The 6,552-nt window shown below is 52.2% G+C and overlaps 1 long non-coding RNA gene across 1 annotated transcript in view; it reads right to left on the reverse strand.

Annotated features, from left to right (window-relative positions):
• Positions 1–6,552, reverse strand: part of LOC111754908 (uncharacterized) — a 164,869-nt gene that overhangs the window by 139,723 nt on the left and 18,594 nt on the right. The window contains exons 4-6 of the long non-coding RNA XR_010044870.1: positions 5,750–5,880; positions 3,483–3,554; positions 1,595–1,714 (exon numbers count right to left, since the gene is read on the reverse strand). This is a non-coding gene — a long non-coding RNA (uncharacterized LOC111754908). The remainder of the gene's footprint in view (positions 1–1,594; positions 1,715–3,482; positions 3,555–5,749; positions 5,881–6,552) is intronic.

Consider the following 6,552-nt stretch of genomic DNA (forward strand, 5'->3'; position numbering starts at 1 on the left):
ACAACCTAGACGGTCCTGGCAAGCAGAGCAGGATTAGTTGTAATCTTCCGATGATGACACAGTCTCCACCACCAGCCCGCACAATCTCCTGTTTCTTTGTAGTGGTTTATTCATCTTTATTGTTACAATGAATACACATTCATTCACCACCCAAATTCAAAACACAAACAGGTACAGTGACAGCCATCTGTCTGCAGGTTTCCAGTCCACGGATGAACCCGCGAGATTCTTCCCGACTGACTCAGAGACACCGAATTAAATAATAACTTGGATTCCAGATACAATCTCTTTCCTAGTCTCCCTTTATAGCTTTTAAATACAATCTGCACAAATGAATCCAGCAATAATCCTGAGCAAAAACATCTTTAGCCTATCCAACTGCTTGTCACCCGCAGAGGTAAAAGTCTCCTTCTGTGGTCCATAGTGAGCAACTGCATCTTAATTATATCATTTCATTTTATTTTTTTTTATTTGTCTTTTTCAGACAGGGCCTCACTAGGCACTATGCCGGCTGGCCTTGAGTTCACATTGTAGCCCAGGTTGATCTCAAACTCCCTCTGACTCTCCTGCCTCAGCCTCCCGAGTTCTGGGATTACAGGTGTGTGCCACCTCACCCACTTTGTATCTTAATTCATAGTTCAAAAAATATCATTTTCACGGCTGGAGACTTAGCTCAGCAGCATAAGTGCCTGCCTGGCAACTATAAGGTCATGAGTTCAATCCCTGGTACCACCCAAAAAAAAAAAAAAAAAAAAACCAAGGGCTGGGGATTTAGTTCAGCAGCATAAGCACCTGCCTTGCAGGAGGTCATGAGTTCAATCCCCAGTACTGATTAAAAAAAAAAATCATTTTCATGATCCAAGTGTGGCTTTTTTCTTCTTTGTTGTACAGTCATTTAATTCTTTCTTTTTTTCTTTTATTTTTTATTAATTAATTTATTTTTTTTGAGACAGGGTCTCACTGCAGTTCTGGCTGGCCTTGAGCTCACTTTGTAGCCCAGGCTGGTCTCGAACCCACAATGATCCTCCTGCTTCAGCCTCCCAAGTGCTGGGATTACAGGCGCGTGCCACCACGCCCAGCCACTTAATTCATTTCTAACCACAAAGCAAGTACACCACCTAGACTCAAGAGTGATGACACTGTGTATCTCTACGTCCCACACCAGTGTCACTGGCCTGGAACTCGCTGAGGACTCCGTAACTCCAAGCAAAGGCAGAGCAGACAGGTACTTAACTCGCAGGGGTCGGTGTGTGAGGAATTCAGGGAGACCGACAGGTGCCCACTTTGAGCTGTGGGAAGAGCAGGGTGCAGGGTCCTGAACTACAGCAGGGCAACTACAGTCACTAACGACCGATGCCAGAAACGGGCAGAGAAAACGCATCTCCAGGTTTCCTGCCATGTGCACAGAAGAGGAAATTATGTGAGACGGCATGACAGAAAGAAATATCGAAAAATTAACACCGCCAGCTGGCTGGGTGATGGTGACCATTTCACAGTGTCTGCCAACATCACATGGGAAACCTGCATAATTTTTAAGTCAACTGAATCCAAAGAAACAGGAGGGCTGGGACACACACCATCACCCGCACTCTACCTCCACGTGGGCCATCCTCTGTACTGACGAATGGGACCTCGATGAGCCCGGTGTCTCCTGCTGCACGGCCTCTCTGGCAGAGGATCCCCGAGGGTCCTTCGGAGGGTCGCAGAAGCCATGCTGGAAGGAACCAAGTCACTCACTGGTCACTTTTGCACATTAATGTCAGGTTAGTGGACATGAATTAAGCACAAGGCTTTCCCCAGCAGACTCTCACATTGATTACATTATTTCCTACTCCTTTGTGATTTTTAACAATAAAATTAACATCCACATGCCACCCCAAGCTCTTTATGTCCCTCAGGGGTGGTGAATGAATCCGGGTCCTTGGCTTGTCCCCCTACCCTTCCATGTCACTGCCAGGCCTCGCTCTTAATTTAGCCACAGCTATGACCGCTTGTGACAAACCCTACCTGGCCCCCTCACCCATCTCCCTCCCTGGCCCTTAAGCAACCACTCCTAAGTCTCCTGGGCCCCCTGACCTGCCCCCTTTACATGTGTCAATGTTAACACTTCCGCCGTGTGTGCGGATTATTAAAATGTCTTTTCGTTGGGCGTGGTGGGGCACGCCTGTAGTCCCAGCACTGAGGCTGAAGCAGGAGGATCACCACAAGTTCGAGGCGAGCCTGGGCTACATAATGAGTTCTAGGCCAGCCTGAACTACATAGCGAGACCCTGACTCAAAAGTTCACGAGTCTTCCGTGGAGTGGTGGCTTCTGAGCCCCGTACAGGATGCAGGGCTGAAAGCTAGAGAAGTCAAACTATAGGTGTGAAAGATACAAGCTCAAAGTCTAAGCCCGCCCACCCTGGTTTCCAAAGAGGTCTCCAAGCCAGACCCCTGTGCTCTGTGCCCCCGATGGCCCCGTGGTCTGGGCACACACTTTGCTACCACAGTGCCCACCACCAAATCCAACTTGGGTCCCCAAATAGCTGAGGGACACTGGGGAAACTGACCGACCTCCCTCTGCCCTTGCCCACCTCCAACGCAGTCCCATCACTTGTCCCCAACAAAATTAGTTGTTCTTTTCTTGCCCCGGTCAGGCAGGCGAAACCCTCCCATGCCATCTCTGAGCCCCTCCAAAGTTCTGCTCCCTCGGCAGCAGCGCCCGAGCTGTGGTGCTTGACAGACAGACAGACCAGGTTCCACCCCAGCAGGCACTCATGAGCTGTGTAACTGCAGAGACGTGACCTGGCCTCTCTATCTTGTACCCCGACTTGCACGATTTGCAGAATGAGGACAGCAACACCTTGCTGGGTTCATCGTGAGAGTGAAGGTCAACGGACGCCCCCGCCCTTCACATGCCCAGGTCTCGGCAACGTCCCACCCACACTCGCGGCCCACCCCAATGGCCCCACAGTGCCTGATCAGATTTGAGAGAGGAATTATCTCGGCATTGGGGCTAAGCGTGTTGGGACATTTAAGCCTCCGCAGGACACTGTCGGGGCCTGCTCTTTCTTAGGACATTGCTATCAAAACTCAAACAAGTGCCCTGGAAGACAGAAACTCAACCACAAGATGCGCTTCGGAAAACTGAAATCTCTAGGGGAAAAGGATGGCTGACTCGGGGTACCTGTTGCTCCCTGGAAACCAGAGGCACCTCTTCCTGACAGTGTGGTTTCCCTCACTGCCTCCTAGACAGCGCCCAGCTCACTGGCCTCAGAGCCGCTGAGAGGCGAAACCATTCCCTAAATTATGTGTGCCATGATAATGTCACCTACACAGAAATGCAGCCATTCGGGGACCTCCATAAGGCAGTCCCCAAAAAATCACAGGCGTTAGGGGCCTCCCCAGCAGTCAGTGTCGCCTCTGCCTCTCTTCCCTCATCTCCCTCCCAGGCCCAGAGCTAAGGGCAGACCCCTCCCGGCGCAGGCAGTGTTAATATTGTACCTCCTGTACCCGGCACGGAGTGTTGCCAGCATGCACAAGCATACATTATCTTGTTTGATCCTCACAATAGCCCTGTGAATTAGACATAATAATCATAATTAGCCAATATTGGTGAATGCATACTCTCAACCAAGCGTCAGCCGCTGCTTTGTGCACCGTGGCATTCCATGGTGTGGGGACCTTTCACAGCTTCACCCTTTTTGGCCCCTAAAAAGTTTTCTGCTCACTTAGTCTGTCTCAGACACTGGGACAGGGTCTCGGGGCCCAGGAATGAACAAAGCAGACCAAGTCCTCCGAGAAGGAACCGCCCCCCTGTGGGCGGAGACAGGAGCAGAGAACCTGCAACATAAACAAGGAAGCTTGGAGGAGCGAACAGGGATGTGAACGGAGGGGAAGCGAGCAGCAGGACACAGCAGTGCATGCACCCGCGGAGACGGGGAGAGTCACAAAGGCACCCCAAGTCCTGCTTCATGCACGGGGAAACTGAGTCTTCCAAAGGGTGACACGTGTGGCGAGGGCAGTGTGGCAGGGAGCAGGGCACTGTTTCTCTCTGGATGTGTGCGTGTACAATGCGACGTGCGTGTGCCAAGGTGAAGGGGTTGGCAGGACACCCCAGGAGCAGAGGGCCCCTCCTAGAGGCACCAAGTGTCCTTCGTGGCCACGTCACCTCTAGGAAGACCTGCAGGGCTCTCTCAGATTCTGCAGCCAAGAGGCGCCAAGATTACAGTTGAAACCCAACACAAGCCAGGGTGGGGCAGCCTCCTGCCACCAGGCTGCAGGGACGCACTGGTACCCCACCTGGGTACCAGGGACCCCACCACACGACAGCTACCTGTTCTGCATGGCAACCCTGCTCAGGGCTGGATCTCCCCCCACATGGGCCATGTCCACTACCAAAACTAAAACCTTCTGGCCGCAAACTTGTGTTTTCATTTCTATTTCACCAACTCGCTCCCCGAAACTCCACCCCTGCCCGAGTACCTGTGCAAGTCTCTAAAATACACGTCAAGCTTCTTACCAAAGGTAGCCAGTGACATCTCAGTGGGAATAGCTACAACAATTATAACCAGATTGGAAGGAAGTATTGGAGTGCCCACACCATGGGACGCACTCTCCTAAGTGCGTTCTATGTTCCAATCACTCATATCTCCATGACCCCTTCATAAGACACTACTGAATTTCCAAATTACAATTGAAAAACTGAGGCACAGAGACGAAATGCTTTGTCCAATCTCAAAAACCAGGAAATGACGGAGCGGGAAGGGAACCCTCACTTGGCTTTAGTTTCTCAGACCAGATCTGCTAAATCTCAGGTGGTGCCGCAGGAAGCTTTCGGCTCCTCTGCTGTGGGCTGCCGCCCTCACTTGCCCAGCTCCCCCGGCTATGTATTCACGCCCACCATGAGTTTCTGTTGGCATCACAAAACAAATGCCAGCAATCTGATCTGCTGGGTTCATTACCCTGTAGGATGTCCATGAAGTGTACAGCCAGTGTTGGGATGATCATGGCACAGGGTGCTCTAAAGAAGGGGTCAGTGGAGAAATGAGCGAGCAGGTGAGAGATAAACTAGGGTAAACACGTGTGAACCCGCAGGGGCAAAGTTTTTTCAGGCACAAAGAATGCAGGGTCCAGGTAAGACAGTATACACCTGTGATCGCAGAACTTGGGGGGCTAAGGCAGGAGGCCATGCCGAGCGATGCAGGGAATTCACAGCCAGCTTGGGTTAGAGTGAAGCAGTGTCTCAGAGACAGACAGACGGACAGACAGATAGAGACAGAGAGAGTGAGTTAGAGGGACGGTGTGGGTTGGAACAGAAGACCAGGGCTCAAATGAGGGTCTGAATTTACTTCCTCTGTGGCTCTGACAGGTCCTGGCCAAAGCCTAACCCTGACTGTCCTCCTGTCTTCACTGAAGACCACAACCGTGACCACTGAGGTTACTGTGTGGCCACGTGCTGGCGAGGCACTGGCTGTGGGGCTGGGCTAGGGACAAAGTCTTGCAGGACAGCCAGTGCAGTTGGCTGCCCGCTGTCCCAGTGCTGTGTAAAGTTCAGGGACTGAGAGCTGGTACCCAGCTGCTCCAGGACCACAGCTGGGACTTGGTTCCCGCAACCTGGTAGCCCACCTGTTGCTGCACAGCCCCTGAGCCTGCTCTGGGCTCTACTCTGGAGGAATGTCTCTTGCAGAGCAGGCCAACCTCTGACCTTGGTGACATGCCACGTGTTCTCTCTCCCACCCGCCACCTGCCCTCCCGCATCATCATCTTACCAGAGTCCAGCAGCACGCAGCTCTCTCTCCTGTAGATTTGGCAGAAGAATCAGACACACCCAAGCTGGCACCCTGGGTCCTGAATTCAACCCAATCACGGGCAAGTTACTAGCTTCCCAAGGGCCTCGCATCTGTAAAATAAAGGACAGGAGAGGGAGCCAGGATGTGGATTCAAGTCAGCATGGACATCCCAGTTGTTGGCCATGTAAACTGTCATTAAACGCCCATTCCCTCTTTCTCTGCTTCTGGGCTAGGATTCATGCAGGAAAAGCACTGTGTCTGGCACATGGGGTCGAGAAACGCTTTTCAGAAACCGTCTCCCACGTCAGAATGGTGTGTGTTTCCCTGCACTCCGCAAAGCTGGGCCTTGGCCAGGGTGTCTTGGGTTGAGAGTCCTGGACTCACAGAAGAGTGCCACCTAGTGGACTGGCCGCCTGCAGGGCCCCCTGTGGGTCCCCACCCACCAGAGCATGCTACTGGGCAGCTGAGCTAGAAGCTGTGAGGTCCAAACAGACCTGGCCCCCTAAACTGCAGGCTGCCTTTGGTGAGAAGTGATATGTGCACAGTCTTAATCATTCGGGGCCATGAACAGCCAGGGACCTTTGTTTAGTGGATAATGGCGAGTTTTTGTTTTGTTTTGTTTTGTTTTGCCTACCCCAGCCCAACTCTGCTTTGGAGGTTTCTGGGGAAAAGGAGAACTCTAGCAAGCCAGTCTGCTGAGAGTGTGGCATGTATAAGACAGGTGGCAAAGGCTTCACAGGTATCACCACCAACCCTCAGGAGCCCCAGGAGACACTCAGAAC

Source organism: Cavia porcellus, unplaced genomic scaffold (genome assembly GCF_034190915.1).
Source record: "Cavia porcellus strain 051 isolate PalLab524CR breed Dunkin Hartley unplaced genomic scaffold, mCavPor4.1 scaffold_31, whole genome shotgun sequence".
Taxonomy (NCBI): domain Eukaryota; kingdom Metazoa; phylum Chordata; class Mammalia; order Rodentia; family Caviidae; genus Cavia; species Cavia porcellus.